The sequence below is a fragment of the Brachycentrus maculatus genome, unplaced genomic scaffold (assembly GCF_059751285.1).
Source record: "Brachycentrus maculatus isolate JH-2025_06_01 unplaced genomic scaffold, ASM5975128v1 h1tg000472l, whole genome shotgun sequence".
In the NCBI taxonomy this organism is placed as follows: Eukaryota; Metazoa; Arthropoda; class Insecta; order Trichoptera; family Brachycentridae; genus Brachycentrus; species Brachycentrus maculatus.
The window spans coordinates 805,001-820,637 of record NW_028281219.1 but is presented as its reverse complement, the minus strand read 5'-3'; the positions used below and the strand labels follow the sequence as shown (position 1 = coordinate 820,637).

The window sequence follows — 15,637 nt, the reverse complement described above, 5'->3', positions numbered from 1 at the left end:
ATCCAATTTATAAGTGTCCAATCTGCAACTCACCCAAGTTATTTTTTGGTTCAACGAACGCGTGTCGCTTACTTCTCACTTCAAAATAGAAAAATACTTTCGTATATGTATTTTTCCTATGTTTTTCCGATGCGTGTATTTTCTTCTCAGTATATCCGGATTCAGAAATTTTGTTTTTAATAGTTGCCTCCAATATATTAAAAAATATATTTTTCTAACTGTAGCAACAAGCTTTTCTCTCTCGGATATTTAGGTAATCCGTCAAATCTGCCGCCACCAGCCTCCATCTCTAAGACGCCATACTAGCTCCCTCCACGTGTTGAGAAAATAAAAATATTTTTTTACTACTAAGGTTTCCAAACTGATGACGCCATTACCACTAGTAGATATAAATCAGATCATCAAAATTATTCACAAATCTGGATTATATCCAATTATAGGATTAATTTTTCATATTATTTTTTGACTTCACATCAAGAAGAATGAACAAGAATATATAAGCCTGGGCATTTACGGGGCTAAAATTTATTCCATCTCGCTAATAGATGTCTCTCGTGAAATTCTAGTCATGTACTTAATGTCTTGAAATTGGATAATATATATCTATATATTTATATATATATATATATATATATATATATATATATATATATATATATATATATATATATATATATATATATATATATATATATATATATATATATATATATATATATATATATATATATATATATATATATATATATATATATATATATATATATATATATATATATATATATATATATATATATATATATATATATATATATATATATATATATATATATATATATATATATATATATATATATATATATATATATATATATATATATATATATATATATATATATATATATATATATATATATATATATATATATATATATATATATATATATATATATATATATATATATATATATATATATATATATATATATATATATATATATATATATATATATATATATATATATATATATATATATATATATATATATATATATATATATATATATATATTTATATATATATATATATATATATATATATATATATATATATATATATATATAATATATATATATATATATTTATTATATATATATATATATATATATATATATATATATATATATATATATATATATATATATATATCTATATAAATATATATATATATATATATATATATATATATATATATATATATATATATATATATATATATATATATATATTCTTCATATTTGTTGACATGTCAAAAAATAATATAAATCTGATCAATCCTACTTTCAGAACATGGGACATGTTAAAAAAGTGTATTCACAAAATGTCGCATAAAAACAATGAAGGTTATTTTTATATTATTTTTACATCTCAACCATACTACTCATGATTGACAATTACAATTCTCAAATTTTTGGAACTCCTAAATATATGATCAATCTCATGACATAGTATATATCAGTTCACGACAGCCATCTATCTATATTGAATTAAGAAAACTTTTATTTAATAGAGATCTTTATATTCGTACGAATGATTAAAATTCAGATTATTTTCGCACACTGGGAAACTCCTAAAAACATGATTTTCAATTTATGGACCATATAATTTGAACGGTTATTTTTTACCAGCTACGCTAATATTTTTATCATCCATTTTTATGACATACCCTCTTGTATTTTACTTAATTTACATAATAATTTGATTTCCACGAAAAAAATACATCCATTCAAGGCTATATTGTGTTTTCTTTCTTTAAGTTCCTTTTACGCCGAAATGAATATAAACCACAATGAAAAAGGCAGAAGAGTAGTTTTTCCCATACTTATTTTTAAATCTTTTGACAAATTAATAATGACGCAATAAATGGCTGCTTATATGGGTTGTGTCATTCTGAAATGATGATACCGTTATTAAACTATCATTTTGTACATGATTCGGTCAAAAGAACCGTCATGACCGTAATTACCCAATGATATACCTATTAAATAAATGCGAATAGGTACAACTTACATTCAACCATGATAATTTGCATCATATATATTTTTTTTATGCTAGTGACTGCTGTGTTTGCCTTGTTGCCATTTTTAATATTTTATACCAAACTAGCTGTACTTGGCCAAGTATTACCATGGCAAAGTCAAGTAAAATTAATAAAAATATTGGAAGCACACGTTTCTAATAGGAACAATTTAATTATAAAAAAAATCTTTGAAAGTGACAGCAGATGTTAATAAGTACGTTTTTTGCCATATTTATTGTTCACACCTTTTTTTATTTTGCGGTTACGTTAAAGAGATGACGCTGCCATAGCTGTTTATATTTTTAACAAACTATCATTAACGTATTTATTCTTTCCCAATTTTTATTTTTACTTTTTTAATTTATTTTATTACATTTTTATGCAGTTTTAAAACAATTTCTTTACATGTCTATTGAATTCAATCTTTTAATTTTAGTTGCGTTGAGCCTCTCTTAAAAAGAGATTGAGCTCTTGTGCTTGGAAAGGGCTTTTTAAAAAAAAGATTTAATTATAATATAAATATATTATATATAAACAACTCGATATAATATAATACTTAATATTCCGTAAAAAACTAATTTACTTCATTGCGTACCTTATAATAGGTAGGTACTTTATTAAAGGTAGGTACTTTTACAACACTGCTTCTATTTTTTTTAATTTCTTCTTTGACTTTTATATGACAGTACAAATTAAAATTGCGCATACCTTACATTGAAAAATATCTATTTAAAATGTCGCTTTAAGAATACGTAATGGAAGAGATTTTAAATTTTCAAGTATATACCTACACATTTATCTTCTTTGAGTTTTAAAAGTGAAGTTTGCAAATTTTCACTGCTATAGGATGAGTGGTATAGGATCACATAAAAGACAAACGTAAAAACGAACATTGATTTTTGGTGTATAGGGCACTGCTTCATATAAACGCAGTGTTATCTCGATCGATAACACATGAAGGAAAGGTGATCAGCCCTCAACTTCAGGTACTAGCCCAGTGTAATATTGAATAAACATTAGAGTGAAAAAATCACTTTTATTTATTAAACCCCCCTGGGAATCGAACCTGGGACCTCCAGAACGGTAGGCGAGCATGCTGACCATTACACTACGGAGGCGGATGATATAGATATAGATTTATAGATATAGATAACGTAATAGATACAGACTATCTGACAAAGTATTAGTCCTCATCAATATTGTGCTGATTCGTTCTAAAAGTTAGTAATACTCGAAGTAAATTTTACATTGTCTGCAATGGCTCTAAATGATGAATTAGAGCTACCTATACTTTACCCACTCTTAAAATTTAAAACTAGGAAATGCTTGTTACTTTTGCCTTCGATATTGCTTTGAATTTTAATACTCATTATTTCATGTTCCCCTCATAAAAAAGGCAACATAGGTACTGTAGTATTTGGACAAACTCAAAATGTTGTAAATAAATTAACTGGTCAAATTATAAGATAAATAAATGAAAATGAAAATTATATTTTCTAGCGTTTCTCATATATCGCTTACTCCTTTCAAGAATGTCATAAATCAAAAATCGTCAATTTTCAGTTTTGCATGTTTTTGGAATACCTAGAAAATGTACCAAATCCCAGCAAAAGAGGCATATTTAAACTTAATATTTACCCGCTACAGGGCAGAAAGTGTTGTTTTTACATTTTGAAGAAAAGGAAATGGGGTTTTTTTTATATACTAAATATTTTTCAAATGGAGAAAAAACTCTCAGGTTTTACCTAAAAAGATCAGTTGCGCAGTAAAAAGTTCAATAATTGGTTGATGTTGATTTTTAATACATTGTACTATATTTTTAAACTTTAAAAACGTTCTCCTGAATAATCAAGTTTTTTTTTTATTTATGACGTTCTTGAAAGGAGTGCGCGATATGTGATTATAATTTAGGATATGAGTTTCTGTCTACTATCAAAGAGTTTCTGATCAATAAAAATGTTCTTTTTATCTCACCAACAGATGTCGCTAGTGAAGTTCTAGTGATTCAAGAACAATGTTTCGGAATTGTATCGTATATAGAACTTTGAACCAAGAATTTGAGTAGTGTGGTTGTCAATCATGGGAAGAATTGGTGAATGTTACACGTATAAAGTGATCACTAAAGTGATCCCGTAAATGCAAAGACTTCCATATTTCTTTGTTTCTTCATCTTTGTTGAAATCTCAATAAACAATATGAAACATACTTCTTCTGGGTTTTCGGCCTCTTGGTTTTCTCCACTCTAAATTCTGCAACTCTGCATATTGATATGGCCATTTAACCAAAAATGTGCCTCAAGGTGATTAAATTTATCCGATTAGACGCATAAGCGGTTTGTTTTGACATTAGAAAAATCAAAGTAGTATTTATTCGCGCAAACAAGATGTGAAGCCCATTTCAATTTTGTAACATCTGCTTTTAGAAGCCCCCAGGGGTATGAAAAAAAAGAAACATCGCACAAAAAAGGAGATCGATGAATACAGATAGTCTTGTAGGTATGTGTACAAAAGATGTGAATGACATGGTAATTGGAGAAGACTGGAGCTGAGAATGAATTTATTCGCAAAAAGCGTTGCATTTTTAATATGGTCGAATGACAGCGAAGATAATCATATTCAAATTCAGAGAAAAATACAATTCACATACATTACATTAATTCGATGACGTAAATACAGTAGAACCTCTCATAACGAGTGATTCGTATAACGAACAAAAAAATCTGAAAAAATTGCCGCCTTGACGAGCGAAATTTCGTATAACGCGTTACAGAGAACGGGCAAGTCTCTTTTTCACGACATTTACTTATGAGCCAGGACTTCTGCGCCGGGACTCTTATTTCCGTTTTTTTTCCAAATCTAAATTGTATTCCAAATTGTTATACTCCTTAGCAATAAATAGGTAATTTTATTTGAATAAACGTTTTTTTTTTTTTTAATTAAGTATTTTATCGACATGGTCCGCTATATGGAATTTAACATTAATATCTACTGGAAAAAATATTTTGCCTACGAGTAAGATGCTGGAACGAATTATGCTCATTATAAGTTGCTCCACTGTACCATTTTCATGTTTTGATAAAAAAAATATATATATTTCGATGGTATTTTCAAATTTGTGTAATTTTCGCATTTTTATTGCATATTCATCACAAAATATTTAAATGTGTGAGCCGTTCATGGGTAATAAAGTTAATTTTTTCATGAGCGTTAACAAATTGAATGTTGTATACAGTTCATTCTTTGAGCCATCTCATCAAGTGTAATTATCGTATCTAACCGTAACTATTATTCACGAAGCTTACGAATGAACGCAAAAAATGTTTCCCTCGTTCAGTCGGCTATTGTTTCTCCGTCGATCAAACGTAATCCGCCTTTAGATGACGTCACAGATGCTGTTGCTGTTGTTGATCAGCTCGATACTTACTTGTGATTCATTTGCCCTTTTTATCCTTTTTTATTTTTTTTTATAAATAAAATTTACAAACTTCAGTAAGATGAATTATTTTTGTTATTTTACTAAGTTTTCAAACACATTTTTTACTAGATAATATTATAACATCATTAAAATACACACACTCATATATGTTTGTAAACCCATATGATTCGTAAATATTTTGTAATGTATAAATGTGTATATATATATATATATATATATATATATATATATATATATATATATATATATATATATATATATATATATATATATATATATATATATATATATATATATATATATATATATATATATATATATATATATATATATATATATATATATATATATATATATATATATATATATATATATATATTTATATAAATATATATATATATTAATATATATATATATATATATATATATATATATATATATATATATATATATATATATATATATATATATATATATATATATATATATATATATATATATATATATATATATATATATATATATATATATATATATATATATATATATATATATATATATATATATATATATATATAAATATATATATATATATATATATATATATATATATATATATATATATATATATATATATATATATATATATATATATATATATATATATATATATATATATGTATATATGTATATATGTATATATAAATATATTATATATAAATATATATATATATATATATATATATATATATATATATATATATATATATATATATATATATATATATATATATATATATATATATATATATATATATATATATATATATATATATATATATATATATATATATATATATATATATATATATATATATATATATATTATATATATATATATATATGAATGTATGAATAAAATTATGTTTTTTTTTCAATCCAGACTTAAAATCTTCTATCAGCAATGAAACGTTTAAATCATTTGTGTAATATCTTTTTTCTAAACTAACCTTGGTACATTTACCCATGTAAACTATATTGTATAAATAAGATACTTATTTTAACCTTCTTCAAACCATATCAGCAGGTAATGATTAAGATAGTTCATGATATTGGAGCACTATTATCTTAATTATTAATTTTATTCAGGCACGGTGATTAGTACTGCACCTCAAGTGTCAGTCCAGGACACTTTAAAACAAATATAAGAGTGAAATATCGCCGGTGTTTAATGTGATTCCCCAGGAAATCGAACCAGAGACCTCCGGTAAGGTAGAGAAAATCTCCAACCACTTTACTATGTTACAGAGGTAGACACATACTCGTGTGTTATTAAAATGAATTCACAAAGGAATAATTACAGCAAAAAATTATAAACCTAGTTCTCATGTGTTAATAATTATGATTTATCGAGAAACAAAAAATAAATAATTGGGATATATTTATAAAAATTTTCTTCTCGTGTCTAGTACCGACCCATCATATTACTTCGTAAAATTGAAAACATTCGACATCATTTGTAATTAATCAAAAAAACACCAAGCGACATATGCTTTCATGTTTTGATGAAGATTGATACGCATTTAATAATATTATTGAAGGAAAGAAGGCATATGGTCCCCTTTTTAGTTGTTGTTGTTGTTAAAATCGACTTGTTTTCTCTCCCCGTAATTCGTAATGATCGATTTAATGTCAACTGAATAAAAAACAACTTTTCTTTATTTATTTTCAAAAACATATTAAATACATAAGTCATATCACTCACTCCTTTCAAGAACGTCATAAATAAAAAAAAACTTGATTTTTCAGGAGAAAGTTTTTAAAGTTTAAAATACAATACAATATATTAAAAATAAATATCAAGTCACTTCTTGAACTTTTATGTGTGCAACAGATCTTTTTAGGTAAACCCTGAAGGTTTTTTCTCCATTTGAAAAATATTAAGTACATTTACAAAAATAACCATAAGTAATCCCGATAAGTAAATCCTACTTCTCATTTTGGGACATGGGAATTAGGTTAACAAGACCGGAACACAAATAATAAAGTTACAAAAAAGATTTATAAAAAATAACGAAAACTAATACATGGCGTAATATAAAAACAATAAACAGGTATAATAAATTGGCATAAGTAGCATATGTAAAAGAAATACACGAGAAAAACATCAGATAAGAAATAAAATTACATATATTTTTTCTTATTTTAATAAAATTACAACTACGTTACATAGTTTTTTCCACAAACGAGTATATTTTGATTGATCAGTGACGTGACTGGGTTTCGTCGTTACCGATACTTCAGTCTAGTGATACTTCATCAGACTAGTCTGATGTCGGTAACGATGTTATCTGGTTACTGGTCAAATAAAACATATGTGTAAAAAATATATCAGTAGTTTAAAACCTTATTTTTTATAATTTAGAAGTAAAGCGTGTAGTTGGTAAAAAAAAGGATGAAGGTACACTAAATGCAGTAAAAAAGCAATTTCTCAGGCAAATCTGCGATAAAACAATGCATGTTTCTCGTAAATTTTCGAATGGTGATATAAGGAAACAATGTTAGTCTAAGATAAGCACTATTGATAAGAAAAAAGTGTGTTGAAATGATTTGGGCATGCAAAACAAATAAGAGAAAAAGGAAGAGAGTTAAACTAAACCAAATATGGTTGGAAATTGAATCAGAAGAAAAGCGAGGAAAACTTGGAAGATTTATATGATCAGGTATTTCAAATACTCGGGCGTGGTCTGGTCAGAAGTTGAAATAATCATCGGGTATGTATCAGAAGACGCATGAATGTGGAAAAGGCAAAGATTGTTTGCAAATATAAATAAATATGGCGTTATATTCTCTCTGTCTACCCTTTTGGGTAAAAGGGGGTGATAGTTAGTTAGTTAGTAATAATTTGATTTATTTCTTAACGCCAAGCTTTAACTCAATAATATAGTAAGTTCGTGTTATTCAATGAAAATTGATTACTGATCCTCTGAGCTTTATCGGGAATTTGGATGCTATCCAGCGCCTGGGATTGCAACCGAAAGCATGTAATTGAACTGAGCAGTGAATGGTTACAGTTTACACAGTAAATATATAGTTTCAAGAGAACATTCCTTGACCTAAAGGTGTTGAGCACTTCCAGGAATGTATTGCAGATTAAATTAACACTGACGTAACGTTAACTCAATTTAATAAATCTTTCGGGATAATATTTTCGGTATAAAATAAATGCTTTCCGTTATTAGGTTATCGTTATAAATTATCTTTCAAGTAGAAATTGATATCTACAACATTTTGAGTGTGTCCTAATGCTGGTTCACAAATCTGGATTATCTCCAATTATAGGAGTTATTTTTCATATTATTTTTTGACATCTCATCAAAGATGAAGAAGAATATGGAAGTCTGGGCATTTAAAGGGCTAAAATTTATTTCATCTCACCAATACATGTCTCTCGTGAATTTCTAGTGATTCAAGAACAACGTTTCGAAATTGATTCATATAAATGTAAATAGAACTTACCATGAATTTGAGTAGTGTGGTTGTCAATAGTGAGTAGAATTGGTGAATGTTACACGTGTGTAAAGTTATCATCAGTGATTATGATAACTTTACACAGCCTATGACGGTCGTCAAGCCCGTAAATGGACAGACTTGTATATTCTTCTTCATCTTTGATGAGATGTCAAAAAATTGTATATTTGTCTCATCGAGGTTTAACGCGCGTTACAAATACGTCTGAGGTCAAGGTTATCCCTCTTACACAACGCTTCACAAAAACGATTATATCTTTCATTATTTGGCAATTTCAGTGGTCTCTTATTGGTTTTATACAGTGTATTTGAACAGCCGAGTACTGGAATTGATGTCAAATTGCCATAGATTCAAACATAATTGTTTTATTTTGCGATGAAGCGAGTAAGATTAGACATGCCTCCGTTTGCTATTTGAAGAACTGAGTATTGGCGGATGTCATTAGCCACCTTCAGGATGTATTGTAATATGTATCTACATCAGAGGATCATACATACACAAAATTACTTGTATCGACAAGGCCACATTTTTTATTTAATAATTTAATGAGCCTTTGGCAGCATTCATTACATTAAAATATGTATTTAGCAACTGCTGCCAACGTTGATTGTTTCCATATAATTTTCATCAAATAACATAAATTTACGTCGATGTATTGGGACGATTCAACATATTTCATCAATTGAAAACATAGTTTAGAGAGATTATTAAAATTCTTTTTTCTATTTTACAATAGCGATTGATTAATTTTCGATTATCACAAGAAAAATTGTTGAGAAAGCAAAAAAAAAATATACTTTGGTTTGGCAAATTATTTGATCTGTTTTTAAACTTTAGATAAAATAAGTAAAGAAAAGTTTATAAAAACAGGAAATAAGTCGAATCCTTTACATTCTGTATCCTTTCTTTTAGTTATTTCTCGTCATTCGTATCGATAGCAAAGTTTTCAACTTATAAAAAGAAAATTATAATGCTCTTTTTTGTTGTATGTTCATTATGCTTTCTTACATTTGAGAGATGTCAGATTTATGGGTGTTTTTTTTTTGTGAAAATGATTTCATTTACCTTTTTCGATTTCTGACCATTATTGAATTGATATCATCGTTACTCTCTGAAAATATGATTCCCAAATAATACGTGTTGGGGAAGGCAACAAAAGAGATAATGATATGCGCATGTGAGGAGAAAGGAACCATCCAGACTCCCCCACATTGCACATATGGATTGACAGCTGGGAATCGACATCGCAGAAGGCAATCCCTCCTTTAGAAAATACCACAAGGCTTACACCAAGCAGAAAATGAAGAAGAAAATGACTATATATATATATATATATATATATATATATATATATATATATATATATATATATATATATATATATATATATATATATATATTTATATATATATAAATATATTTATATATATATATATATATTTATATATATATATGTATATATATATATATATATATATATATGTATATATATATATATATATATCCCTCCTTTAATCAATCCCTCCTTTAGAAAATACCACAAGGCTTACACCAAGCAGAAAATAAAGAAGAAAATGACTGTATATATATATATATATATATATATATATATATATATATATATATATATATATATATATATATATATATATATATATATATATATATATGTATATATATATATATATATATATATATATATATATATATATATATATATATATATATATATATATGTATATATATATATATATATATATATATATATATATATATATATATATATATATATATATATATATATATATATATATATATATATATATATATATATATATATATATATATATATATATATATATATATATATATATATATATATATATATATATATATATATATATATATATATATATATATATATATATATATATATATATATATATATATATATATATATATTTATATTTATATATATATATATATATATATATATATATATATATATATATATATATATATATATATATATATATATATATATATATGTATATATATGTGTGTGTGTGTATGTATATAGTACAAATCATCATTAAGATTGATTATTTTGAAATACAAACATAAGCAAAACTTTTACAGCACCTGTGCCTTGTTTGCACACGTGCTCGAAATCGTGACGTCACTGGAATTATTAGTTTGCAAAGCAAAGAAAACTGTTTTGATTCTTAAGTATATATGTTCGTATATGCGTGCATACTGTGATGTTAGTATGAACAGGACATTGACTCAGTTTGCCGATGTAGACGGAAGATATACTAGTATACCATATGTATGTATAATATTAACAAATGCATACTGTGTTTTCGTTTTTATTTTATTTATAAAATTTTACATTTACTATAATCTAAGTGTTCACAAAATCTTGATTTTTTCCACTTAGGAGCAAGGGTGGCCAACCCGCGGCCCGCGGTCTATTTTGAATATTTTTTTTTTTTTTTAATTTCACATCCATCAGAATGTATTTTAAATCATATGTCAGTTATTCAAGCGAATCATGTTTCTGTTATTACGTGAAATGCATATATTCTGTTGAAAAGAAACTCAAATATCGCACTGAGTGGCCATTGATAAATTAGTTTTATATGAAATAAAATTGGTAATATTTTTTTATTATGTGTCCTAATTAATTCTTTTGACTGTTAAAATTGATAAAAATGTTTATTACTATACAAATACAATATTTGTTGGTCAATGCGTGTTTTCTTCTCATATCTTGTCGTCGTAATGTTTGCTTTTCAAAATTACCCTGATTGTACTTTATGAATACTTCTGCATTCAAATTATTTATAATATTTTTTTTTAAATCAATAAATATGAAATCGTTGTATTTTTTTTTAATTATCACTGTCTGTATGCGGCCCTTAAGAAAAATTTAGGTCACGAGGCGGTCCGGGGTGCAATTTGGGTTGGCCAGGCCTGGTTTAGAGACAAAATAAAGAACCAGCTAATTAAAGAGAAAATTTTACCAAAAATGTATCAGAACCGCACTCCTGTATGTATACGAATGCTGGACGATGTATAACACCCACTCTAGGCAACTAGAAACTGGTGAAATGCGAATGCTTAGATGGTCAGCTGGAGTGTCCCTTAGAGACAAAATAAAGAGTTCACGCAATCGTGGAAGCCTGGGTGTAACAGATATTAATAGTAAGGTAGAGGAAAAAAAAAAAGATGGTATGGGTACATAGAACGCAAAGAAACAGAACATGTTGTGAAACATAGAATAAAATAACAACTGTGTAGTTTTTTCAACATGAATTTTATTTGACCAGTAACCGGGTTTCATCGTCGCCGACATCATCACACTGGTCAGGCCAGTCTCAAGATGTCGGTTACCGGTCATGATGAAACCCAGTTGCTGGTCAAATGAAATTCATGTGGAAAAAACTATATGGTTTTTATTTTATAGAATAAAAACCATATAGTTTTTTCAAAATTTATTGTCATGGATCTTCCTCGAAAGATATCTAGAGGAACACCAATAAATAAACCACAGCTCTAACATACACGCATCCTGAACACCATGAATTCACTGAGAAAAGTGATACTTTTAAATTTAATACAGGGAGGGAGGATAAGATTAATATATTATTTTTTGACATCTCATCAAAGATGAAGAAGAATGTGGAAGTTTGGGCATTTAAGGGGCTGACGACCGTCATAGGCTGGTTTAAGTGATCACTTTACACACGTGTAACATTCACCAATTCTACCCATTATTGACAACCACACTACTCAAATTCTTAGAACTTCCAAAAATTTGAAATTATTCCATATTGTTCTTCATCTTTGATAAGATGTTAATAAATAATATAGAAATAACTCCCGTTAGATAATCCTGGAGATAATCCAGATTTTGTGAACAAGTATTTGGACACACTCAAGATGTTGTAAAAGCTTAATATATTTTGTAAATGGAATTTTCGTTACAAGGTTAAACATTAACAACTTTCATAAATTCGAGCTTGAAAAGGTTAAAAGTCTATTAAATAATACACCGAATTTTGTAAGGACATACATGCAGACGCACAATTTTTTTTTAAAGTTTTTTTTAAATAATTACGCGAGACTACTAAATAAATATTAATGATAATATGAAAAACTCGTTTTGTGGCGTCATTTACACGTCATAACTCCGTTTAATTGTATGTTAAAATCTTGTATCAATATTTATCGTTGAAAAATATCCCACTGTATGTGTTCAGATGGCAATCATAAATAAGGCTATATCAGCATGTGAAGAAAATCATTTCTATAAGCTACTTAATTTAAAATGTGCAATTATATTTTTAATAATTTCAAAGATCACAAATTAAAATTTACTGCATTATAAAAAACAATTAATGATCGGTGATTGAAAATAATGATTTTACATAATAATTATTAATTGTTTTTATTATGTATTTAAATGGTTTTATTTTATTAATTAACGCATAAAAAATATTATACGTGATAGAAATCTGAGTATTCTAGGGCTCACGACTTGGCCCGGCTGGCTTAAGTGGTCATATTATACAATTGCGTGACGTACACCATTCTGCCGATTATTGCACATAATTAAAAAAAATGCAATAAAGATATTTGATAATATCTAAATAAAGAAAATAAAGTTACCACTAAAGCCAGCCAGTTCCATGTCATAAGCCCTGAGTAACTCAGGCTTATGTCTTCTCTTCTTAAAAAAAAAAAGGTGGATCGTCTCTGTTAAGACACCTATTATTAATATCTTAATAATTATTGCGTTTACATCATCTATCGAACAACATTATTATAATTCTGAACTCTTTGTAGGTCATGAACAATACACCCAACACAAGTCATTGTTTTATTATTTAAGCCTGTATTTGTGTACATTACAGTTATCTTTTTAAATAAATATTAAATGAGAAATAAAAATAATTAAAAGTATGAATAATTAGATCCGCGGGTAAAGTAAGAATTAAATTCAGTATCAGGAATGATTTAAGTAATCGAAATAGCTAGAAATAGTTATAATGATTAAAGAAAACGCTTGTTTTTTACCACTTGAGTTTTATTATAGACTACATGTTTCAGAAGTTAAACTTCCATCATTCAGGTCTGTATAATAACTATTATTATACAGACCTGAATGATGGAAGTTTAACATTTGAAACATGTAGTCTATAATAAAACTCAAGTGGTAAAAAACAAGTGTTTTCTTTAATCATTGTAACATGTCTTACCACAAAGTTAATGCCGAAACAATAAATATAATAGAAATAGTTATCATAAAATGACAAAGATAGAACGCCACACTCGTCTCTCTTGACACTCCTTTCAACAACGTCATAAATCAAGAAACTTGATTTTTCTATAGATCGTTATCAAAGTTTAAGAATATAATCAAATGTATTAAAAATAAATATCAAGCCACTTATTAAACTTTTTACTGTGCAACAGATCTTTTTCGGTAAAACCTGAAGGTTTTTTCTTAATTTCAAAAATATTAAGTTTATTAAAAAAAATTAAACAATACCTTTTCTTCAAAATGCAAAAACAACACTTTCTTCTCTGTAGCGGGTATATATTAAGTTACAAATATGCCACTTTTGCTGGGATATAGTACATTTTCAGGGCATTCCAAAAACACGCATAACCGAAAATTGACGATTTTTGATATATGACGTTGTTGAAAGGGGTGAGCGATATATCAACACATGCCAGATTTTAAGTTCTGATTGATTTTTTTGTCAAGTCTATTCTATTCATTCTCGTTCTGTTTTCCCATTCACTTTTCCAAATTTACTACCTCAGTCATTCCCTTGTCATCCATTTACTCTACATCTACAAACCATCTCAAAAACTATTCTTCATCTTTTTAATCAACTGATGCGTCATATATTCCGTTCCAATATCTTCATTTTCAATTCTGTCTTGCATCTTTTTTTCTTCTACATTCGTTTCGAGGTATCGCATTAAAAGGTTTACTCTGTTTAATCATTATTTTTTCAATTTCATGTTTCATTTAGATGCATTAATGTTGGCTCCAGTAGTGCATTTAAATATACTTAGATTAATTGTTACAACCACGTTACTTTGAAACCCGAGTTAGACATACATACTCGTATAAATGTTTATAAAATATATATATATATATATATATATATATATATATATATATATATATATATATATATATATATATATATATATATATATATATATATATATATATATATATATATATATATATATATATATATATATATATATATATATATATATGTATATATATATTTATATATATATATATATATATATATATATATATATATATATATATATATATATATATATATATATATATATATATATATATATATATATATATATATATATATATATATATGTATATATATATATATTTACATGTATATTGTTTCTACTTCCATCACGCCGTTTCCCTGCAGTGGTTAACAGAGAGGATGGAACGCCACACTTTTTTTATAGACTACTGACATATCCTCCTAAGCTCCCTTCACGTTCACACATCTTGTCATACTTGCCCTC

General features: G+C 26.2%; 1 protein-coding gene across 2 annotated transcripts in view; it reads right to left on the bottom strand.

Annotated features, from left to right (window-relative positions):
* LOC148302235 (tyrosine kinase receptor Cad96Ca-like) overlaps positions 1–15,637 on the bottom strand; it is a 105,719-nt gene that overhangs the window by 88,659 nt on the left and 1,423 nt on the right. The gene's annotated exons all lie outside the window — the stretch shown is intronic.